The sequence below is a fragment of the Chinchilla lanigera genome, unplaced genomic scaffold (assembly GCF_000276665.1).
Source record: "Chinchilla lanigera isolate Chin_1 unplaced genomic scaffold, ChiLan1.0 scaffold00002, whole genome shotgun sequence".
Lineage (NCBI taxonomy): Eukaryota > Metazoa > Chordata > Mammalia > Rodentia > Chinchillidae > Chinchilla > Chinchilla lanigera.
Window position 1 is genome coordinate 1,447,351 of NW_004955403.1, and position 25,214 is coordinate 1,472,564.

Genomic DNA, 25,214 nt, shown 5'->3' on the forward strand with positions numbered 1-25,214 from the left:
CCGGGGCCATGACACCGCAGCTGCGAAGTTCTGAACACGTTTCAAGATGAGACTGATGCTTCCCCTTTGCCTGGGCCCCCCGAGAGACGTGGCTGGTTCTGGGAGTGGCTGTGCACATTTTTGGACCAGATAAAGGGGAAGTTGCCTGAGGGTAATGGGATTTCATAGGGTATTTGTGTGGTTTGCAGTCTCTTCTGCGTGTCGCTCAATTCTTCCAGCTCCCATGTGGCAGCAGCTGCTTCCAGGAACCCTCCTATCACCTGTGGACACTCAGCAGGGGTGAGGTGAGCAGAGCTGAGGGTGCCCAGGGAGTGGAGGAGAAGGAGGTTGCAAAATATGCACCAGGACCCAGCCAGTGTGAGATCTTGCATTTATAATTCTTTTTGTTTGTTTGTTTGTTTTTGTTTTTGTTTTTTTTTTTACCAGGAATTGAACTCACAGCCTTGTGCTTGCCAGGCAGGCGCAGTGTCACTGAGCTATATTCCCAGGTCTCTTTCTCCATTTAATTCGTAGTATTCCCCATCCACAAGAGCCTCTGTGCTGCAGGGAGCTCCGTCCCTGTGAACTGAGTCATCATGCAATTATAAATATGCTGAATTATCTCTTTCTTCACCACGGTCATATGAAATGGAGCTGACCAGAAGTCTTGTCTTAAAAATAAATCTGGTAAAAAGACAAAGCACAAGTATATCTGAGTGGGAAGCTGCACCTCAAACGTTAAATTACTAACCAGGAGCTACCAACCATTCTAGAAAGATAAATTTGCTTTACATTTTCTTTAAAATGATAAATCGCAAACCGTTGTTATCTGAGTAGGTGATCACGTTTCTTAAAGGTGGTGCTTGTAACCGTACATGTTGCAGCTTTAGCAAACCTGCTTGGTCCCTGAATGCCAAGTGGTCAAGCCCGCGTCACCTGTCCCAGCCCTGGTGACCTCGCTCTGGGGCCGGCCCTGCTCCCCCAGGGTGGGGCAGGAGCCGAGCTCAGGGAAGCTTCCTTCCTGGGGTCGGACATCTGTGGCTGCAGGACCACGTCCTGTCTGGACCTCTCCCCTTGTTGTGTCCAATGCAGGTCTCTGAGGCGGGGGCTAGAGCTCCCCCAGAATGACCCTCTGCCTCTGTTCGGGTCCTTGCCTGCCTCTGGTGACGAATGGAGAAGCAGGGCTCTTAGTGAGAAGTGGGGGTGTCAAGCCTGGGATGGTGGGAACTGGAAGCTCATTTGAAGTGTGGCAAACGCAGGGGAAGAGCAGGGGCGAGGTGCTGCAGGGCGGTGGCATCTCACTTGGGGTGCCGTGAGCGTGAGATGCGCCCACACTCACAGGGGCAAATTGTGGTGTGCATCGGTGTGGGCTGGGTGTCAGGGGCTTAGCCTTCGTTTCTGGGGCGGGCACGGGGTCGGCGCACAGCAAATGTGGGTGACATGGTTGTAAGGACACAGTGGGGTACACTTTCTTGAGCACGTGGTACCCAGGCGAGCACGCGTCCTGGGTGTTTCGTGTCCCTCGAATCTGCCCCTGCTCCCACATCTGCCGCGCTCTCCAGCTCCTGAGTGGCAGTGTTGCGGTATCCTCTGAGGAGTCCTCTGGGGCCATAGCCGAGCTCCGCCACACCAACCTCCCTCTGCGCTCACGTCACTGCTACCCAGCTTCTGAGGTGTGGTCCTGGGTAGGCTTTTCAGTACAGACTGGGTGCCAAGTCCTGTGGGCAGTGGAGGTCAGAGGCCTTGCAGAAAGCTCCTTGCTTCAAAGTCTCTCACCTTCCCTGATGAGAGAGGAAGAGTCTGGGAAGTGGCGGAGCATCTGGAATTGACCCCAAGAATGCAAGGGTGGTGCGGTGGGTAGTGCAGTCGCCCAGGGCACTTTCTGGGTATCAGCTCCCCGGGGAGGTGCTCAGGCTGCGGAGTGCTGCATTTTCATAAACCAAAGCATCTTGGAGTGGGGACACCTGTGTTCAATTTCCCTGGAATGCACAACCGAATTCTTTCATACGCCTCTTTCAGATGAGGTTTTCTGGATGACACCGCCTGGGAAATGTCACTGTGATTAAAGTAAATGTTCAGCTGGGTGAGCACGGGGAGCCTGTCGGGGTTTCCCTAAGTCGCCGCATCCTACAGAGAGGACGCGCTGCTCCGGGCGGGGGCCTTGAGAGCCGGACGTGATGCCTGGCGCAGCACCGGCTCAGTGGCAGTGTGTGGCCCACTGAGCTCTGAAGGGCTTTGTGTATTTTCTTTTTCTTACCACTGGGCTATTTTTTTTTTTCCTTTTCCAGTTTATTTTGACACTAAGAAGAAAATATATAAAAATAAAAACTCAGCTTGATGATTGCCAAGTTTTTCTTTCAAACTTAGGAAAGAAACCAGTTGTTGAAAAAATGTGATGAATGCGCCCTTTGTTTTCATCTTAGTGTTGTGCAGGAGGGTGCAGTGCTGGGCCGAGGCCAGGCGCCCGCAGGGGAACGCAGGACGTGCCGGCCTGGGGACCAGGGTCCCAGGCTGTTGGCCCTCTCTCCTGTGGAGTCCACACCCGTGTGCTCTCAGCACTCGCTGTGTTGCTGGGGCCTGCGGGGCTTTCGGTATCGAGGCTGTGATTCCCAGGTCCCCAGCCACAGGGACCGTGGGCTGGGGCAGCGGGCAGAGTGAGTGCGAAGGCAGAGCCGGAGGTGGTAGCACCTCCATCCTGTACCAGCGCCTTGTCCCCAGACGCTGCAGGGACCTGGGGAAGCTGCCCCAAAGAAGTCCTCCCTGGTCTCTGTCATCTATGCTGGACCCGGGTGGAAGGAGGGTGTGGAGTCGCCACACCCTTGGAAGGCAGTGAGGGAAAGGTCCCCAGGGCCTTTACACACCCACGTTTCTGCTGCCCAGTTCGACTGAAAAATCGCCCCAAGGACACAGGTGTGGGTCCCCTGCCACCCCAGCCAGGCCCTCCCTGGACAATTTCCACACCTCGGTCGAAGTGTTGACCTCCTTCATTATAAATTCTGTCCACAACGGTGTTTTGCACTAGACGACGAGCTCTTCGAGAACAGAGACCGTTCTATGCTCCTTTGTAATTCCAATGCTCCTTTGTAATTCCAATGCTCAGGAAATCTTTGTTGAATGAATTAACGTACAAATAGCTGACTCCAAGCCGTGGGGTAGGGTTGGAATCAGACAGCTCTCTTCCAGGGGTGGGTAATTTGATCATTTATCAGCCGATTTGAGGTTTGGGTACATGACAGCAGGTCCAGTTAAAAAAGGGGACCAGAAGGGGACTTGCGGGGAACAGAAGGATCAACTGATCTTCAGTGAGGACAGGGACACCAGAATTCCTCAGAAGACAGACAGGAAGTGACGCCAGCTTCCTGTGGGACACTGGGGGGACGCAAGTTTCTTGGCGCTCCTCCTGGCCCTCCTGTGGCCGGCCTCTGAGCATCGGGCTGCTGAAACGCTCCACGATCCGCTCGTGCATGCTTTAGGCAAAAATGCTGCCAGGTTCCGTGGCTACCAGATTGGAACTTCTCTGCTCCATTCAGTTAATTGAGCTGCGCTGAAGCCGTGGTAATTTATTCCGCGGCATCTTTCTGTGCAAACCATTCCAGGCTGAGGAAGTGACTTTGCCGCATTCCTCCAACACTCGAGATGCAGAATTCGTGTTTTGGAAAACACTAGTGAGTCAGTGTCCTCAAATGTAATCAATAAAAGACCGGCACCATCACCGGCTTCTCATTAACGCGCTCTGACTCGACTCCTGTTATTGCTTCTTACGTGTTTACAGTATCTCATTCTTTCCTGGATTCTGGATTTTCGCACCATATGGCCACATCTTTAAGTCATTTTTCAGCTGCTCTATTAAATAGTAAAATGAGATTCAGAGCAGATTTCTTTGATTTTAAAATAGCATTTTGAGTGTGTGACTTTTTTTGTACATAAAAAAAGAATTAAGGCTCTCAAAAGCATGAAATTTCAGGTATTCCTCCACAGACAGGGTGATATGTAGCTTTTACTTGCTTAGGATAAGTATATGTTTATCTCAGGGAATCTCACCCTCTGTATAAATTGATCCATTCATCTTGCACACTGAAATTCATTTCTACTTAAGTAAGATTTAGCCTCCACTACTGCTAATGAGCATAGGTTGAAAATGAAATTGAAAGTATATCTTGTAACTATTCAGTTATTTCTCATTAGAAATGATTGCATAGCTGTGAGCATATGTATTACATGTCAATGACGTGCTGTAGCTGAGGCCGGGGTTTGTGGTTTAATGATATAAATGGTAGGATTCCTTTTTGCTTTGTTAGCCTTCTTTCTGCTCTCCTTCTTGGTGACTGCTTGCCAAGGAGCGCAGGCGAGAGAGTGTTGTAGCATTTAGCTCTCACAGTTCAGAGTTGGCCGAGGCGGGCAGAGGCATCGGCTCCCGGAGTGTTACGCAGCTTCCTTTGAAAACAGCTGGTGCTAAGGGGCTGTTTTCTGAGCCAGTGTGGACGTTTTGCTGTGGGCTGATCGAGATTCCTCACTTTGGAAGAAGATAGTGCTTAACAAAAGGAAACCACTGCCTGAATGAGCTCCGTGACACAAGTACTTTGCCATCGATCCCAATTTTAGCAGCAGGAGCTGTGTCAATCACAATTAATCAGCTTATGCGTGTGGTTTGTAATCTTCAATTATCCATTAAAATCTGGGCATCAACTTTGAGAAGTGACCTCGAGTTGATTGCTTGAAGTTAAAACCCTGTGCATTCATCATCCGGGTCAATTGTCTCTTAACTGTAATCCAATAAAGCCAACTTCAGGGTGTAAGATGCACGTTGTAAACGCAGTTCACACATTTTAACTGCAACTACCGTTCTGCTTGCTGGGAAATATGCTTCAGTTGGAGATAAGTCCACCCAGTGTGTATATTTGGATGGCTATCAGTATTATTGAGTTCACTATTTAATGATACATGGGAAAATAGTAATTTGGAGCAACTACTCTAAATAGAGCTAAAATCCCGCTTTCTCTTGAATTATCCTGGTATTATTCATTAATATTGTCTCCATGACAAACTTATACAAGATTTTTAAGTAAGTCATAGAAAAGTAAAATATTACTTCTAATCCTGTTTAAAATCTAAAGTCACAGTAATATTCTCATGCTCTGCTGCGGCGTGGCAAACCTGGTGGTGCGAGTGCTGTGGCCGTTTGTATCACTGGAAGCTCTAAGTTCGCCTCCTCCCTGCTCTGTGGGATCTGCTAACATCCTGAGTCCCTGGGAGACAGATGGTATTTTCCAAGGCACCGTGCACCACTTCTAGGAGACACTGTTTCCACGTAGCAAAAACTACCAGCCCTCAACACCGACTAAAGGGAGTGGTGAGGGGAAATTCTATAGATATGGTTGCTTTTTCCTAGGAACTTGAAATCAGAAGAGACGACAGTAACCTAAAGATACGAACGACAGTGTGATGTAGAGAATACGCCCAGCGGAACAACATTCCTCAGACTCTGCTTTGTCACTTTCAGCTGCAGGCCAGCCCCGGACATCCCTCCTCCTGAAGGAGACCCAGCAGGGCACGTGCAAGACGTGCCAGCCTTCTCGTGTCTCTGGCCACTCCCTGGTGGGCGGCAGCGTACTCTTGAGAAAGTTACCCACTCAGTACATATTTATTGAGAACCCACCGTGTGCCAGGCAGCTTGCTTTCCAGATGAGAATGCTGTTGATAAACAAGTCAGTGGAAATGTGCTTGGGTGACGTTAGTGCCATGTAGGATGTGAAGGAGGACCCGCAGGACGTCGCTGTAAGCTGCTCAGAAGGCCTGTGCTGGTGAGATGCCGCTGAGCGAGACAGGGTGGACAGACAGAGAGTGCTGTGCTGGGAGAAGGAAGCCAGCTGGGTGGCTGAGGTAAACCACGCACAACTCTTCTCTTGGTGCTTGTGTTCCGCTGTTGACTCAATCTGGCCTCATTGGGTTGGAGACGATGGACATCATTACTGGTCGCAGGACCCCTTCTCCATCCGGTGCCAGGCTGGAAACAACTCCAGCAACTACCAACTCTGAGCGCCTGTGTGCCAGGCTCTGGGCGGGGCATTGCGCAGTCGTCAGGTGAAAATTATTGCTCTCTTTTCTCTGCAAACATCCACGCTCCACGGACACTAAGTGACGACCTTGGGGCTTTGCTTGTTGGAGCCAGGGTGGGACCTCGCTGGCTGACTCCAGAGTGCCTGTGTATCACGGCCCCCCAAGAGCACAGCATCTGGGGGACAGCCAGGTGGCTGATCGTAGATGGGCTCCAACAGCGGCCCCGTGGTTGTGCTCAGCTGACTGAGAAAGGTGGAGCTGTCTGCTAGGAAGAGCCCAGGAGCAAAGGCCTGGCCCTGGGCAGTCACTGAAGGCTACGGTTTCTGCCACAGAGAAGAGGGAACGCGCTGCTACTGGTCAGTTTGGAGTCTTTGGTCCCTGGGTGCCACCCCCATCCTCCTTTCTCCCCTCTCGTGAGGAATACTTGCTTTGGCCACAATGATTGCTTATTTTTAAACTTTTTGTAGTTTGTTAGGAATGCTAATTCTCCTATCCTACAAATACGCAGCCCGCTATTATGAATAAAACTCACCCACTTCCCCTAAGAGCACTAGAAATTTATTAAAAATGTGCCAGCATTCAATTTTTCAGCATCTGTTCTCCAACAGATAGTGCTGATAAGCGTAACACCCACTGCTGGCCTTCCAGATCTCCGCAGTTTCTCAGGACATCTGTATTTTCAATGATGAAACTTGGCCTGTTTCTATCCACCTAAGGCAAGTCAGAGTTCGCTGGGTGCTGGCTCATTTGGACGTCGCTGTACGGAAAAGTGGTTGTCCACTGGGATAATTAGAGACCCAGGTCTCCCTTGTTATATCAGTGCTTTCTGTAAAGCTTTGGCTCTACACTTTGAACTAACCTGTGCGGGGGGAAAAAAATAATAACAGAGCAAAGCATGCCTATAACGAGTATCTGTTAAAATAATAGCAGTGGAAAGAAGCTAAAGTGTAATGCAGCACAGGAGTTTTCTGTCAGCCTACAGCAGATCCGCGGGGCACTGCTCCGGGGCTTGGCTTGAGGTGGAGGCCATGTGTTGGGGAGGGATTCCCAGACCGCCTGGACCTGGCTCTCCCTCACGTGTGCTGCGCACTGACCCCAGTCCTGGACTCTGCTATTTTTTTAAAGTGAAAATGTTTATATCAAAACTTGCTTTGGCGTTTTAATTGTCTGTTTAGAGAAGGAGTAAGATTTGTGGCAGAGTCACAGAGCCAAGTGTCTGCGTGAGCGCACGCACCGAACTTCAAACGCGCTGCTCTCCACATGGTTCTCAGTTTGTTTTTGGTAACTTTATTATGATCTTTTACTCATGATAATAGTCGCATATATCTTAGGTTTTCTTTTTATAGGCTCTCCAGTCAGGCAATGTGAAACTAACTCTCCAGGATTTCTGTTGAGGACAAAGAAGAATTGCATTTGGGATTATTTATCCTTTACTTGCATCTCACCTACTTTGTGACTTCTTGGTCTCATGCATTATTTTCATCCCCAACAGCTCGCTACGTTTGTAAGGGAGCTTTGGCTACAGAGACACGAGCAGGGAGCCGTGCCGGTGAGGGTGGCAGCTGAGATGGGAGCTGGGTCTGGGAGAAGCGCGGGGCGCTCGGCAGCGCATCCCGGTCCGCCGACCACTGAGGAGTTTCAGGAGCATTTGACGTCATTGTTTGAGCATGTGCCCCCCGAGCCATCCGTTTGTACAAATAAGAAATTATAAATTTCATAACATGGTTGATAGTACAGTGAGAGTTTAGAAGGAAAAAATGCCTTTTAATTATCGAGCATGGCTAGTTAAACTACTTATGCTTGACACTAAAACGAGGGAAGAATTGTCCCGGTGGTTTGCGTGTGGGTCTTGCTTTGGGCGCGAAGTGTGTGCATGAGGTGCACTGAGAGCAGTTGGCAGCAGTGCGTTTGCAAAGGAAGAGGCACAGCTCCAAGTTGGGCAGAGGCACTCTGCACATGAGAATTCACCAGAGGGGAAGGCGGTCAGTTCTGCGGAAACACCGGAAGTGAGAAGGTGGCAGGTTAAAGCAGGCTCGAGCACAGCGGGACGAGGGAGAGGGTACAGCGGTGGGCAGAGGAGACCAGGTACGTGCAGACTCGATGGGGCTGCCGGAGCCCTCCAGGAGCTCACAGGGGGCGAGTGGGACGAACACAGCTGACACCACTGGAGTGGGGGCCTGCAGTGCAGGCGCTGAGGGGAGGGCCAAGGGCCCTGTCCAGGGAGTGGGATAGCAGCTTGGAGAAAGAAGATGCATTTTTTTAAAAAAATTATTTATTTTATTTTAAAGAGAATTTTAAAAATAATATCAAAATAACAACATAGACAAAGATAAAATGACACTAAAACAATAAAAAGTGATGCAGGGTTTCAGAACAAAATGATAGGAATTAATAGTGGTTGTTGTGTTATATATTGTTATCTTCAATGAGGTTGCTCAGATTACCAGATGTAAAAATGCAAGATTGATCAAACCATTAAAGAGAGAAAAAATATAAAAAAAAACTTAGAAATGATACAGAGCTTCACTAAACAAGATGGTAGGAATACACCAATGGTTGTTATATTGCATTAGAGGGAGTGCTGGATCCAGCTGGATAGGAGGGAGATCCTTGGTGAGGGAGAATCTTCAATAGACTCCAAAGTCTAATCAGTTATTTCTAAATGCACCAGAAGACCTACTACTTTGTGAGACTTTGTTGTGTAATTGCTTTGCAACTTCAATTTCCAGTATTTGTGAAATTTGACTCATGGAATACACCAACAATTATACTTTTTCCAAAATTCCATCTTCCACAACTTTTAGGTTGTTTCTTTTCAACAAAATTCCAGGTGGATTTTCTTTTAACAGATAAAATTGCATGGAGGACAATGACAAAAGCCATAATGGAAGCTACATTATTTACCTATATATTATTATTTTCACAGGGGGCAGCATAGCTAATTCTTTTAGTACCATTATAGAAATTAATTTATATAAGTATTGTGACTTTTAAAAGGTGATAGTGTATACAAATGTAGTATACACAATAGTATATAGTGTGTGCAAATATGTACACATACACAAGTGTACACACATATATGCATGCATGCATTTGAATGAGGAATATTTATTTGTACTATCATCACTTTGTACTATTGCATCAAAAATTTTTCTTTAACCATTAGGCCTTTAGAAACCACAGTCATCAAAGTAAACAAAAATAGATGGCCTTGACTGCATAATATTATATGGATTTAACATAAATTTCACATTATGTACAATGACACTATTAAACGTGTTAATACAACACATAAAATGACCAATTCTCTTTAAATTTTAGTGTTTGGCATATTTGTTTTGATTGTACGTGTGGGAGCTGTGAGAACAGCTCTGCGAAGATACTTTGTGAGTTGCCATAGAGACAGGATTGTAGCTTTATGACGCTATTGTTCCCCCGGGTCTTAATTCAGTCGCATGGTTTTTCAATCACAGTCCAAGAGCTGGTGTTTCCATTTGCCCATTTTAAAAATTTTGTGTATGCATCCACAGCTTTTTAACCTACATACTGTAGAATTTGATCATGTTTCATTCTTAAAGTCAAGTCTAACTTTTTTTTCTCTTTTTGCTGAGTTCTGCATTCCTTTTTGTCCTTTTTCCCCTGTCCTACTGACCTATGCTACTATGTATTTTATAATGTCCCCTGTTTTCATACAATTATATACAGACGTATACATGAATACACAAAAATAAAGCAGGATTTTTACAAGCAGACTTTCATGGACCTCTCCACACACTAACTGATACACAGGAGCACTTCCTGTTTACCCCTTTTAATGGCTACTTAATATTCCATCTTGTGAATCTGGCCATAATTTAACCATTTTGTCTCCATCTTTTTTTACTATGTAAAATTCTTGAATAAACATTATTATACAGATGTCTTCGCTTACTGGTGGTGCTTTTATATCTCTAGGATAGATTCCAAGAAGTTGAGATTACAGGATCAGAGACTATTCTATGTGCTTTAGATTTGTGCAGGAGTTGCTGTATTACTTTCCAAAAGGACTACAACACATCACATTTATATTTAACAGTATGTGTGAGGGCCTCTTTCTGGTGTTTCTGAGCAAATAGAATTGTATAGATTCTCTTTAATTTTTGCCACTCATAGAAAGAAAAATTTCATTGTTACTTTAATTTTCCCAACTGTAAGTACAATTGCTGGTTGGCAGTTTGGATGTGTTTAAACAATATATTTGTTCAATAATTGCATTTACTTAAAAATACCTATTCATATTCATGTTTATTTATTAGATTTTTATCTTTTAAAATCAAATTGTAAACCTTTGTATATTACACATACACCCCTGTGAATACCGTCTCTCATGCAGTTATTTTTCTATATCCATTGATTCTCTACTGTCTCTTAGATGTCTTGCACTTCTATCCTTTTCACACAGTCCTTCAAATATATTTTACTATAAAAATATCTAACCTTCCTCCCATCCCTTTAAAACATTATCTTCTTGAAATTCTAATGAGAAAGACATTACATTTATATAATTGATGCTTGTATGAAATTAAGAATTCTCACCCATAAGTCGGATGTCTTTCCACTTGCTTGATCTCCTTTTTTGTCTTTGATAGTGGTATGATCCTCTCCATCTTTCCCGGAAACATTCATTCCAGGTACTTTCCTGCTTTTGCTACTATAAACACAATATCTTCTCATTTGGCATTTTTAGGAACCTAAGTGGAACAAATATATTGACATTTAGATAGTTATTTTACGTCCAGCTACCTTGCCGATTTTGTTAACATCAAAAGTTTTTGTTTGTTTGTTTTTAACTTGAAATTTTTATGTGTTTCCTGGGAGTGCATTTCTATTACCAATAGAAAAGACATAGTTATGTATCTTCTTTTCCAGTGTAAGTACTGCCAATTTTATTCTTTCCCAAAATTGGAAACAAATAATGAAGAAACTAGGAATATTCGCTAAATTTCTAACTTCAAGATGATTGCAGCATTTTGCTACTTCGGAAAAATAGGATTTTTTGCATGCAGTTGGTGTTGTCAGTTGTTTTCTTGTATTGCTATTATTCTTAGAGGTTTACAGAGATATTAAATTTTGGTATTATGAATATCTTCAGTGACTTGTTCTCACCTAATGTGTTTACATAAAGAATTATGTTGATAAATTTCTTATTATTAAGCTACCTTCCACAAGCCCTCCTTGGTCATACAACGCCACTCCTTTGGCATTTTGATTGCATTTTTGCAGATGTTTGGTTTAGTATTATGTCTATGTTCATAGTGAGATTTATCTAGAGTTTTTTTCTTTTTTGGTGTACTGATGTTTTTCATACATCTTGGTATGATTTTTGCTATATGAAATAACTTCAAGAGTTTTCCATCTTTTTCTATAGTCCAACATTTTTTTAAACAATTTTGCAACTGTAACTGTTGAAAGATTGTATTAAGCCCCACCACCAGGTTGACTTTTGACCAATGCTGGCCTCCCCTGCGGCAATGGAAGCGTCCACTTCTTTAGATCAATCTTGGTGATTTATATTCATTGAGGAAGTCATCCATTTCCTCTGGATTTTCAAAGTTGTTTTCCATGAATTTGCGCATGGAACTCTCATGATTTTTCAGCTTCCTTACATCTGTGGTTATCATGCACACTCTCTCCTTTACCTTTAATCAGGCTTTTGAATCTTTTATTTTTAAATCCTGTCTTTTTAGAGAGTGAGCTATTTATGGTACACTTATTCTTCGCATTTTATGGTGTTTTATTTTTTAATTTCATCTGTTATTATTAATGCTTGCTTCCTAGCTTCTTTGGGCTACTGAGTATTCATTTTTCTAATTTTCAGGAGGATTTATTCTTTAATTTTTAGCTTTTTTTCCTGTAAAGGCAAATAATTTAAGTTCATAAACTTAATTTTGTAAAGAACTTGCTGTACCTCATAGGTTTCATTACCTAAACAGTTCCTAATTTCTCTTTTTATTTCATCTTTAGGATTTATTTAATGTTTATTTAAGAGTGCCTTTAAGTTTCCGAATTGCTAAGATGATTTTGGTCGCTCTTTTAGTATCGACTTAGAATTCTACTCCATGCAGTCATAGAATACGCCCTGCTACCATCTCGAAGTCAAACTTTCCTTTCCCCAGATTTTGTCTTTCTTGTCCTTTTGGGTCCCTTTGGCGGGCACACGGGTCAGCAGCTCAGCTGGGACTGCACAGCGCCCGGCAGGGTAGGGGAGCAGCAGGGTGGGAGATGTTCCCTGTGGACCAGCAGGCAAAGCTTACCCTGCCGGCCCCACTCAGCCTAGCCCTAGCACACGAAGGGGTGATAAGCTGCTGGCTTCTTGTTGTGAGCTTGCTCTCCCCGTCTCATTGCTCAAATGAGCCCTGCCCACCAGCTTGAGTTCGAGTTGCTCTTCGTGTTTGGCTGTTATTCCTCAATGCAGAGATGCAGCTTCTCCAGGGAATCCAACACACAATGCTTAGAATTCCAATGTTGCATTTAGTAGTGGTGGCACTGTCACTCAGGGTTACAGGGCAAAATTATGTCCTCGGAAAAATGAATATACTTGTATATTTTATATACTTAAAAATACAAACATTAAAATTGATTATGCACACACTGTTTTGTTTATTTAATGTAAGATGCCATTAACTCTAGGGTTAGAGCCAAGGATTGCAAATCATGTCATCTTGTGTGTCTGAAGCAGGTGAATGCTCCCTCCCGAACGTGTCTTTGTCCTAATCCCTGGAAACGATGAGCGGGTTAATTGTATTTTTTGGTTAATTTTTATAAGATAACGAGCAATATAAAAGTGACCATTTTTTCACAAATGACACCTGCCGGACCGATGCTGGGGACAGTCAGTATGTAAACAAACAAGCTGCCCAAGTGACGCTGGGGGTAAACTGCTACGTGGTTAAGGTTGCCGGTCGGCTGACCTTAAAATATCAAGGTCGTCCTTGCTGGTCCGTTGGGCCACCATCAGCACAGAGGTTTTGTGCTGCAGACCAGGGAGACAGCCTGCGGCTAGAGAGGTTGGGGGGTGGAGAGCTCAGCCTGCGGTTCCCAGCTCTGGAGAAGGAAGAGGAAGGCCCAGGGCAGCTCTGGAGCCTGGGAGAGACCGGAAACAGATTCTGCCACCAAGGACCACAGCCCCACCAACCGCTGGCATTAGTCCAGTGAGACCCATGTCGGGGTTCTGAGACCTGAATATCTGAGCTGGGTCATGCATAAACTTGTCTTGTTTTAAGGCCCTGACTTTGGGTCGGCGGCTGGGACCGTCCCAGAAAGTTCACCCGGGAGACAGCAGCGTGAAGACACACTGACTTCAGGACAGTAAACATGATTAAAAGTGTGCCATCAGTTTGGTGAAAGAGCAGGTGTTTTTAAGCTGGTGTCATAGGAAGCACTGTCTCAGAAACGCAGTGATGGGCTCGGTCCTGTGATCTCAAAATCCAGTTAGACCTCATGTTAATATCCGAGATAACCAGGTTGCTACCACATAAGGAAAATATGAAAGGGCTCCACCAAGTTCAAGTGTTCTCAGCGCAGAGCAGACATATGTGCAAATGTTTTAAAAACCAAAGAAACGCAAATCTCAACCAAATGCCGTAGCCATTGGAACCTGGGCTCAGTGACACCTCTTTTAAGGTTCTGGGTCCCTACTGTAAATAATAATTGATAAACAGGGCTGAGGCAGCCTATTGTTTCAGACAAGACTTGAGACAAAGTTCCTGCCCAGTACGGCCTCACAGGCAAGGGGTGAGACAAAGTTTAGGGCCAAACCAATGTCCTGTGGGTGACTCCGCAGCTCTAAAATCAATCAGGTGAATTGCTGCCAATAAGGTTTCTTACAAATGAAATCTGAAATAATATCTATAGATTTCAGGTGAAAAAACCACTACAGCTCAAGCTCTGAGTTCAGAGACCCTGAAAGAAAGAAAAGCATGTGATGACATCTGATATTTCAGTTGTGCCCCGAAGACCAGGTCTGTAGAAATACTCAGGAACACGCTGAAGGGAAAAGCAAACGGAGCGGAACAGGGAAGTCAGGAAAGGGCGAGCGTGAGCCTCAGCGGGCCATGAACCGGCCCTTTATTAGATAGGTGGGAAATCCTGAGGCTTGGATTCAGGTGAGTGCCATTAAACACTCTCAGGATTTTGCTTAAATAAATACCACGCGTCCCCAGCGTGCCTAGTTACCTGGGCTGTGAGTTTTAACTCTTCTCTGCCTACAAATCCCTCTGCTGCCATAATGGATGCTGCGGCGCACGTAAAGTGCTCTCATCCCAGAGCCCCTTGCTTCCTCCGTTCTGGGCAGAGTCAGATGCTGGCAACCACAGCTTTCTCCCCAGGACCCTCCCCTGGCCAGCAAGCTGCCTTTCAGGAGGCACACCCCTCGGAGATCCCCAGTCCAAGGACTGCCTGATGAAGCCCTTGCTCACGGGGTGAGTCTGAGGGTGTCATGCAGCGCCAGTCTCCCTCTGTCCGCTGTTGCTTCCTTGCCCCTACCGTTCCTGAGCCTGCAGTGGACACTGAGTTTGTTTCCCAAGAAACACAGCGAGGAGTTCAGAGCTGAGCTGTGCTGCTGACCGGCAGCGAGGACTCCAGTGTGGCGGCAGGTGGAGCACGGACAGCCCTGGCATGCAGGGTTGGTCCAGTTCTCATCTTTCCCCAGTGGCGAAGAGGCATGGTGTATGTGGGCCAGCGAAGACTGAGAAGGACGACCCCGGGTATTCGAGAGTTGTGTGCTCGGGGACTCGGGAGCCAGGTTGCTGTTGCTGGGGCCATTAACACAGCGGAGCAAGACACGTTAGAGGTGGTGACAGCCAGGCAGAGCTCCTTGACAACACGCCAGAGCTCTCTTCTGAAAACAGAGAGCAGCGAAAGCCAAGGACTGGACCTCAGACTTAATACAAAGGCATTAGAACACCAAGAAGTTAGATCTTCAGCCCTGAGGAGTTGTCTACGTGAGGTTAGGGCCCTGATTAGGCAGGAGTGGGACCCTCAGGCTTGGAACTGGGACATGTGCAGTGACGCACTCAGATGTCGTGACTGTCCGGATTTGTCTGCACTCCCTGGGCCGTCAGAGGCTAGTGTCCCCCACTTGACTATGATGCGCACAGAGACTCTCCCCGACACGACAGGACATGACACACTACACCCCTGTGGAGACGCACCGCCTGCCACATGCCCGAGCTCCTTGGGTGCAGTGTGCAGTGGAGCAGGGCTGGGCAGGCAGAGGGAGGGAAACTGTCCTGCGACAGCTTCACGAGCAGCTGGCAGGGTGGGCAGGAGTCAGAGCGTCCAAGTGGGACGGGTGCCTGTGTGTGCTGCATGCTGAGCGGGGAGGATTTATGGCTTTGGACACTTTCCTGGTACTTTGGATTTGTACCGTGGCAGGCCCCGGGAAATGGCGGTAACACAGGGCTGAGTTTACTCTAGGAACATGACGGCGGCCCAGGCAATGTGAAATGAAATACGAGACTTGTGATGGCAGAGAGCTGGAGGTGGATGAAAAGACGCGGCACCGTGGGCAGGCTGGAGTGGGCATTCTCCCGAGGCTGGAGACGCTGCCAGCCAGCTGCATGGGGGATAAGGGCTTGGCGACGCTTGCTTCTCACGTGGTCAGAGAAGTGCTGGTGGAGGCTGCTGGGCTGGGTGGTGCTATCTGCTCTGGTCCAGGACTGGCGTGGGTGGCACTGCTCCAGGAGGGCCCTGAGGTGGCACTGCTGATAGGACACAAAGTGCACAATTACAGTGAGGAACACGTCAAAGTGACATGGGGAGTGAGAAGCCTGTGGACCTCTGGGTGCAGTGAGCAGTCAGCAGGGACCTTGCTTACTCCACGCCGTCCAGAGAAACCACGATGACAGCTGAGGGTCCAGAGGACAGCCCAGCAGGGACTGCTCAGGCTTGTCAGGCTCAGAGAGCTGGGACAGGTTTCAGACATGGCTGCTGTCAACCGAGAGAGGCCAGACCTGCTGGAGGAAGGAACCCGGAGGACCATGGACGCTGTTCTACACGGTAATGAATGGCCCAGTGAGGGGAAGCAGAGCCAGATGTTCTGAGGGCTGCTGGGCACAGGCTACGGGCTGCACGTGGAGGTAGAGGCCTGGCCCCTCCCAGAGTGGGCACCAGAGGAGAAAGGAGCCCCGGCTCAGGTCCACTGCGCCACAAGCCCTCAGTTCTGTCTCCTTCCAGGGAGAGGCAGCCAGGAGCACTTCACAGCTGGGGACCAAAGGTGGTAAAGCTCTGCCTCTGGTTACGGTTATCTCTCCACTGTCAGCCATGCAGATCTGAAGAGATGTGCACCACCTGGACCCTCCAGGTCATGTTGGTTCGTTGTTTCAGTATACGGTGATTCGTGTGGATTGGATTGGGGCAGACAGACGTGCCCAGTAAGTAGAAGGCTCCAGGGGTGGAAGCAATGCCTCGAGACAGTGCAGGGGCCCCCGGGTTGGGAGAGGTTGTAGGGCCTCGGCGGTCTGGGCGATGTCCCCCAGTGCAAAGGAGACGTCATCACCACGCGTCCTCCCACCAGTAAAAAGGGAGCCTGCTCGCGCCTGGTGTGGAGGGTGAAGCTGTGTGTACGTGCGAAGCGTGAAGCTTCGTGTATATGTGGGTGTAGTGTGAAGCTCTGAACAAGCACGTAGCATAGGCAACGGCCGAGGTCTGGCTGGTTGGCCTGACGTTCGGAAGGAGAAACCCTGGGTTGTTGACGGCAAGAGACTCAGGGAGGACCCGTGGGTGTGAGTGTGAAGACACCCTGGAGGTGCACGTGAGCATCTGCACGAAAAGCAACCAAGTGGAGAGGAAGGCCCACCAGCCGCCATCGGCCCTGGGACCACCACGCCTGTGAATGGAGAACCCCTCGTGGCAGAGATGGGTGCTATGCACGGGCTCAGAATGCCCATCACTACCAAGGCTGGTGAGCTGCTGGCGGTGCAGAACCCCCAGCCTGCCGTGGGCAGAGACCAGCGCTGAGCCCTCACCAAGGACCCACCGTCGAGAAGAGCGGCCACAGGCCCAGAAGTCAAAGGTTGGCAACGCAGGGGTGCCAAGGGATGCCTGGGGAAATCTGCTCGGTCCCTCTGATTCCAGGCTCTGTGGGACATGGCTCTCGTTCCCAAGAGGAAGAGCAGCTCCAGGAGAGATGCAGAGTCTCCTGACTCTCACACCAGGGGCCAGTGGGGCAGGAGGCAGCCACCCCCATGACAGGACCATGCGTCTTAGTGACCAGGGACGGCCAAGCTGCTGCTACTTTGGCTGGCAGCAGAGAACGCTTGGCACCAGACAGTTTGGTGCCCTCAGCATTACCCTGACCAGCTGTGAGTCCAAATAGACAAGTGCAGCAGCCGTGCCCAGAGCCGGGTTTCAAACGCGTAGGGTCCGGGTCACCGTAGGGAGCCGTCAGGGTCAGCAGAAGTGCCGTGGGGCTGAGGAGTTGAGAGGAAGGAGATGGGCTGGTCCAGGAGGGAGGGAGACTGCGACTCACCCTTCTATTTCCACCTTTCAACTTTTGGCAGAGAACAGACCCCCAGACTCCTAGCGCAACATCTCCCAGAGCACGTTACACGACGCACACAGTGTGAGGGGCACTGGGCGGGCTGCGGAGAGGTTGCTGCCCGTGGCTCCTTCGGGAAGGAGATGCACATCCCCCGGGCAGCGGGGAGGCTAACAGAGTTCTTTACTAATGTCCTCCTGAAGCCAGGTGGTTCCCAAGGGAGCAGGCAGGCGTGTGGAGGTGCAGCCACCCTGCCTCATCCCTCCTAGGGTGGCCACGCCAGTGCCCCGAGGACTGAATCCCTCATCCCTCCTAGGGTGGCCCCTCCAGCACCCGCGCTCCCTGGAGGACCGGATGAGGTCCGCCCAGCATCAGCTCTATAGATCAGTCTCTGTCCAATCGGGCTTTCCTTGCCCCGTGTGCTCCTAGAGCTCCCCTCACACCCTGCTCAGCCGTGGAGTCCACACCCCAGGGAGCCTCACGGGTGGGACTTCCCTTGCTTTGCGCAGCGCTTGCACCTGGGTGACTGCACACTAAGGTGGCGGCTGCCCTGCAGGTGGGGGAGCGAGGAGCCTCTGCTCTCCCAGGGTTGGGGGCATGCAGAGTGCTGCTGGGCTTGCTGGGGACTGAGACCACCCCACACTGAGCGTGGCAGGCAGTCCCAGCCCTAGCGTCCTGGAGGCAGTGCATTCCCTGAGCCCAGTGCCCACCTTCTTCCCTGTGTGCCCGTCGCCTTGGGCCAGGGGCTTCCCAGGGTGCCTGCCTGTGTGTCCCCGACCTTCCTCTTCAAGGTCCGGTTTTGTTCTCTAAGGTGCAGCAGATCCAGGCCCAGCAACGTTTGACTCAAGAGGTAGGGACAGAGTGGATCATGGATGCGCACGTGGAGCAGGGGAAACTGCACTCCCAGAATCCTCTCCAGAGCGCCTTTGTTAACCCCACCTTGCTTCCTGTTTCCCCCTTTGCACTTCTGGAGATGGCTTGTTTACTGCTTTGTTTGTGCTTGTTAGGGTCTATGTCTAGGTGCCCCCAAAGCCTCACGTGCTCACAGGGAGGGTGTGGGAAGGGGACTGGATTATCGGGGCACAGAGCTGACTTGCTGCAGGGGGTGGGGCCTGGTGGGAAGAGGTGATCACTGGGGGTGTGGCCTGGGGGCGGTGTCTCCCATCCCAGCTCCTCCCTTCTCTCTCTGCTTCCTGTCCCCCATGCCCTGAGCAGATCTCCTCCTCCAGGCCCCTCCGCCCTGCCGCCCTGCTGCCCTGCCGCCCTGCCGCCCTGCTGCCCTACCACCCCGCCACCCTGCCTTGGAGCAGCTGACCATGGACTGGAACCTCTACAGCTGTGAACCAAAGTGACCCTCTCCTCTTTAAGAGGTGGGTGTCAGGTGTTGGGTCTCCCGGATGAGGAAAGCGAACACGTCAGGCCGTCTTCCTGGGAGGCATATCAGGCCTGCCTTGTAACTGGGAAGAATAACCACACTGTGTAATTGCCCAGTAAACTGGGGAACCTCAGAGTCCTCTGCCTACTAAATAACTCTTCTATAACTCTGTAGTTCTAGTCTTAAGTCCTTACTTGACCAGATATTAACAGTCTTTTATCAAGCTGGGCTTGGCAATTTGTATTTAAGAAATAAATATTCATTCTCTGAATAACTGACAGGGAGATAGTGGAGAATATTTCAGTCAGTTTTCTGTTTACTTGAACAGTAAGGACAGCAGGGCTGGGTGAAGGTTTTACCGCCAGTCTTTCCACTCAAGAATGTGGAGGGCACCTTTTAGACCGAGGAGATGTCTCAGTCATAATCTGATGGCAAAACTTGGACCCAAATCCTGCTCCTGAGCGAAGAGGTCCCTGCGATGATCTATGTAGGACCCGTGTCCACTGCTAGAGGCCTCCGAGCCATTCCTCAGGCCTTCACAGTGCCCCATACTTGGGGAGAATCATCTGCCTGTCGCAAGAATTTGCAGTTATACCAGAATGTCATCATTTCAGGAAACTATAAAGCAATGGACATGTTTATTTTCAGCCGCAAGGAAAAAAATATCCTGAGAACTAGATTTTCTGGGCAGTTTGAGGCATTTATTAGAAACTCTGTAACTTCTTTGTGTAACCCCACACTCACTGGGCATCCTCTTTAATGGAAGTGGGTCAAGCCTGGAGAGTCACAGGGCGCATTCCAAGCTCGCTCTGCTGGGAAAGCAGGACTTGTGACTCAGTTTATAGGCTCGCTGAGGCCTCCCCTGCCCCAGGCTCACTGGAGGGGAATGAGGTCTCCTCGCAGCTTACAGGGCCTCTTTTCCTCTCTCGGGTGCCTCTAAGGCCAGGGGCACTGAATGACAGACACTGAGTTTTGATATTGAATTTTACTCGGAGTTATGCGTAATTCCTAAAAGGCGCTCCATAGAGTTAGACTGGAGGTTCGTGGGCAGGACCCCCGCGTGGTCTCCAACTCCCCATGCCGGGCGCTGGCCACTGCCTTTGTGCTCTCGCATGGGGTGCTCCTGTGCTAGGTCACTTTCCTCCCTTACTTAGTAGGGCCAGCCTCACCCGGGGTGGCGCTGCCGGGAGGAGGTGGTGGGGAAATGCAAAGTCCAGGCCTCTACACTGTGTCCCCCGGGGGGGAGGGGCAGGGCCAGCCTAGAACAAGTGGCAGTGGACACAGTGTCCAGCCAGGGCCTGACCTGAGCATCACAGACTTCCCAGAGCTGAGGACGCAGTCTTTTCCCGAGCTCTGCTTTCCTTGGAACTGTGGCCAAGAATGGTCTTTCAGGTTTTTCTGTCTCACTTGGAGGAGGTGGGAGTTGGGAGCCTCTTCGTATGCCCCTGAAGCACTCTTCTGACATTGCGATATCTCTCAAAATGGTGACTAATCTAAGCCTTTCAGTGTCTTTCTTTGGTGAGTCCACAGCAGTTCATTGTCTGCTCAAGGGTCACCTCCTTCAGAACTGCCCCACCCTGACAGAGTTCGATAGAGCGAGCACGTACAGACCCCCTGAGGCTACAGAGTCCTGGTTTACTAATCCTCCAGGACTCTCAGCTGACCAGAGAGCGCAGAGGCGTGGAGGGGGCCAGCGTCGTGGAGAGGCTGTGTCTCGGGACGTGGGACTGGGTGGCTGCACTCCCTGCTGCGGTAAGTGGAGGGGATCCCCAGGGCACTGGCCAGGTGGGGGTTTACGTATCAGAAAAGAGGTGTGGTGCAGAGGCCATGATCTCTGTCAGGGGATGTGGCCCCAGAGCTGTGGACATGGTGGATGGGGTGTGTGAGACAGAGGGACCATCAACAGGGAGTTTCATAGTCCATAGAGCTGAAAGAAATCAAGCCGGCTAAGGGCAAGCATTGAGCCCCAACCCAGACACCCTTGCTGGTGTCTGGGTGTGTGCTGGAGGCCACGGCCAAAGGACAGGCTGGGTCTCTACGAGCAGGGCCTGCCAGGCACCGTGGCGAGTGAATGTGGCAGTGACTCAGCCACCTGTGTTTTCCCCAAGGGGGCCCCATGGCCAGGCACCCAGGTAACGGTGCTCTGGGCACGAGTCAGATCTGGGTGCGGGGTCCAAGGCCGGATCCACACCTGGGAGCTGCGGGGCTGCCAGGGCCATCCTGTTGGGTGGGGCTCCTGTGGGGGCTGCACTAAGTGGAGCCCTGGTCCAGGACCCACCACCTCGTGGTCATCGTCCAGTTCCCAAGTTGTAGTGGGAGCGTCCGTGCTTGGTGGTTAGTGAGATGCGCCTGCTGATTCCCTGGCTTGAGGGGTGAGTGCTCTCAGAGGGGGGGCCGAGTGAAAGCTTGGTACCAACCCCTGTCACAACTGAGGTTAGGCATCAAAAGCACTTTGTGTCTGGGGAGACAGGGACAGTGGGTGCCAGTCTTCAGACCTAAGCCTTCAGGCATAACGACCCCCAACACTGAACTCGTCAGCTTCTGGCTCCTTCAAAAACGGACTGTAGAGGATGGGGCACGTTGGCAGTCTCAGGTGGGCTGCAGCTGCTGTCACAGAGCAGAGCCAGGGCAGCCCTGCCCACTGGGGACACGGCTGAGTGTTCGGACAGTGTGTGCGGCCACAGGTCTGGCAGCTGTGTGCTTCCCGGTCTGAACCAGGGAGCCGGAGTGGAAGTGGACCACATGCACACGAAGCAGAGATTGATGCGCATCGGGGCTGCAGCCTGGCAGCTCCGCTAACCCTACTGTTGCGGGCCCCAGGGACGCGAACTGTCTGAGTGCCTGAGCGTTGTCACCTTGACCCACCTCGCTGAGGACAACCTGGTACTCAGAGAGCAGAGGGGTGGGCGTGCTGAGGGACACCTGCAGTGGCTCAGAGCACGGGGTGCGGGAGGATTGGGCCCCTGGGTCTGGCTGTGTGCACTCGGTGTACTCCATCCTCTGTGTGCCCCGCAGGCCGTGTCCCTGCTCTGTGGGAACCTGACAGACAACAGAGAATCAAGTGCACTGGGAGAGGAAGCCTAAGGTGCTACGATGCTTCCCGAAGTTCCAGGTCTGTGGTTTTAACTCTACGTAGTATTCTTTTAAAATTTAAGTGATGCAAAACACTGATTCGTGCCAAGAAAACTGCAGCATTGCTGACTGTGATTGGGCGGTCAGAAATGCTCTTCTGCCCAGAGTTTACCAAGAATACTCTCACTTAATGAGCTAAATGACCATGCATAACATTTAAATTATGACTTATACTTTTCTCATTTACTGTTCGTTTTTATTCTTTGATGCCATAAGAAATTAATGAGGCTGAGAGTCTTAAACTGTGTTTTATGCATTTAAAATAATTATGATTAAAGGCCTTTTACACATGTGTATTTATCATGAATTCTTGTTCAAAGAACTATTTTTCATGGTTCAAGAAGCAAAATTAATTTAAATTGGCAGCTAATGCACCGGCCCCTATTCCGAGTCACTGGATGCTGCTGACAGTTTTATGTGGAGCCTCCTTGAAGGTAGTAACAGTGCTGCCCTCAGTAATGAGCCTCGTGAAGGAAGGGGTGTGCTGTGCGCGGCCCTATGCAGGTCGTGTCCTGGTCCTGGTCCCATTCTCCTGCAGTTGACCGCCGTGACTGAAGTGAGAGGTGCTCCACACCTTGGTGTTGCCTCCGTCCGTACTGGTAGAATGCGAAGCCTCACCCACCTTGCCCATGCCCACGTCACCATCGCAGCCAGAGACAAACTGGCCACTGCTTGTCCAGAGTCTCCGACACGTCGCAGAAGGATGCAGAGGACGTGGCTCTCCATCCGCTCGCACCGTGACCTCGCGCTTGGTCCCCACTCTGAGGGCCTGGGCTCAGGCTGCACGGGCTGGACTGAGGGTGGTGGGAGCTGTGGTTCTGTGCGTTTCTCCCGTGTCGCAGGCAGGAGCCAGGTGCTGCTGGTGGGAGGTGGGTGTATTGGATCCCTCCTCTAGTTAGCACGCAGCGGTGAGTCAGGTGGCCAGATTGCTCGTCGTGTGAGCCTGAATTTGCCTGAGAAGCCTAAAGAGCCAAAAGGCTCTGTTCTCCCCTCCCAAGATGCAAAAGGAAGAACAGAATCTCGACCTTGGGTCATTAACCTTCAGTGTGCAGGGCTGGTGCAGGAATACCTAGCAGTGTTGGGGCCGACGATCATATTCACCAGGAGGAACAAAGGTGTGCTGTGTTTGAAGGGAAGAGGGTACCAAGGATCCAGGTGAATTTATGAGCTGAATTGCTAAATAATAAGATGCTGAATGTTGAAAACCAGTATTAGAAGCAACAAGGAATGCTACCGCGCAGATCCAGTGGTGGGCCTGGGTTTCCAGCCCTGGCTGTGCTGTTGGACTCTGAAGTCGGCTTTGCAAGCCTCATTTTCCCCTTGGGGAGACGGGGCCAAGCAGGCTCCCCAGCTCCCTCCCACTCTGGGTATTTGAGATCGTGCTTCACGCTTTTAAGGACTCGGGTGAACACTCACCTGCTCCTCCTTCGAGGGAGATGAGTGAGCACCTGACGCCGAGCTGCACTGGCCCGTTTTGCACAGTGGATGTGAGCGAGCTGTCAACAGTCCAGCTGCGATGCTGAGACTCGAAAGAGACTGGCACAGGGCGGAGCCCCAGCCGACAGGGAATCGCACACATCCACCACGGACGGGTGTCCCTGGACAGCAGGACCACAGCTGACTGCAGCATTTCGGGTTTGTACAGAGCCTGGAAAACAGCCCTGACTTCAGGGCCACCGTGAAAGAGCTTGCTGAGCAAGCCCTTCAGACCTTCCCGTCGGGAGCACAGACCTACTCCTCTGTTCTCGTGCCAGTCTCACAGCCGCTGTGCGCCAAGCAGAGGCTAGTGCAGCCTGGACTGTGAGGACACAGCTGGGACTGCCACCGCGCCCACACCTCGAGCACTGTCTTCCAGGATTGCCCCACATACCAGGTCCCTGGCACACTTCCTACCTGCTGTCCTCGCCTTCCTTATCTAAAGATTTAAAAGTGAGGCCATGCCTAAATTAATTGTCCTTGTTCACTCTCGGTGCTGGAACATAATACCTTAGCCGGGGCAATTTATACCTAACAGAGTTTAAGCCGCCAGAGTCTGACACAACCAAGGCCACTGTGGTGGCGGGTCCAAGATGGCGCCCAAAGGTGGGAAGGACTAGGCAGTGCTCTGAACCCTCTTTATGTGGGCATGGATCCTGTCCCTGAGGGCAGAGCCTTCATGATAAGCACCTCCCAGCACCCCCACCCCAACGCCATCGCCATGGGACTTGAATTCCAACACAGGAACTTGGAGGGGCACATCCATCCATACCCTAGCAAGATGAATGCCATTCTCCAACCTTCCTGCTGGTGTGGGAAAGAATATGACTTTTCAGTGCACCCATTTGTTAATACTGGTGGGTAAGCGTTCACCAGGGCCTGCTGTGTGAACGGAGAAGGGTGGTGAGCAGAGGGCTTCAAGCAGAGGCCGCTGACTCAGGGCAGTTACACCCTGAGGGGCTCGTGCGGACGCATCTCCGAGGGCTTCCGGGCCCGGCCTCCCAGCCAACCTGAAGAACAAACCCTGTCAGCTTATTGATGAATACTATTGGAAACCATGGTGACCTGTTGGAAGACTCTGATCCCCCAAGGATCTTTTTGTTTCCTAAAAGATTGTCACTTTACCTTGAAAATTTATAGAAAACTATTTTGATTTTATACAAGCATTGCATCTTGACCAACTGTAACTCTTTCACGTCTGGATTTCTGATCATTACGTCCCACGTCTATTGAAATGATTTTATCTGGAGACTTGTACCATGCACAACAATACTTTGTTTTCTCTCCTCTCCCCACCCCAGTAACCTCAGATATCATATATGTTTTAAGGTTTCTTCTTATGTTACTCCCCACATATTTCAGTAAATCATTATTGTCTAGACACCAAAGGGAGGTCAGGATACATTGCTGGAAGTGAAAATTCTTTAGGGATTTTTATTCAATAATAGAGCAATTAAATAGGATGTATTATTGAACAATAGAAAGCACTTGCTTTACAATCTGCACACTTAGCAGACGCATCATTAACCATCAGGCTGATGTTTAAGTTCAGGGCCACGCGTGTTGAAAAGCGCTGCATTGTACATTATCTGTTTTTGCAAAATACTTCACATTTTAAGTAGAAAAGGAAATATTGAACTCCATATAGAAGCTACAATTACCATAGTAGGGTGTGAT

The 25,214-nt window shown here is 49.8% G+C and overlaps 2 long non-coding RNA genes across 3 annotated transcripts; one reads left to right on the forward strand and one right to left on the reverse strand.

Moving 5' to 3' along the window:
- Window positions 1-501: 501 nt before the first annotated feature.
- On the reverse strand, window positions 502-14,844 carry LOC106148718. The gene is made up of 3 exons (XR_001234374.1): window positions 14,560-14,844; window positions 10,612-10,766; window positions 502-663 (listed from the first exon to the last, which is right to left on the reverse strand). It is a non-coding gene; the product is annotated as an uncharacterized LOC106148718 (long non-coding RNA).
- A 5,764-nt stretch (window positions 14,845-20,608) lies between these two features.
- On the forward strand, window positions 20,609-24,097 carry LOC106148719. 2 transcript variants are annotated; one of them, XR_001234375.1, is made up of 3 exons: window positions 20,609-20,681; window positions 21,945-22,041; window positions 22,600-24,097. It is a non-coding gene; the product is annotated as an uncharacterized LOC106148719 (long non-coding RNA). The 2 variants fall into 2 exon arrangements; XR_001234378.1 differs by lacking the exon at window positions 22,600-24,097 and adding an exon at window positions 22,428-22,489.
- Window positions 24,098-25,214: the final 1,117 nt, after the last annotated feature.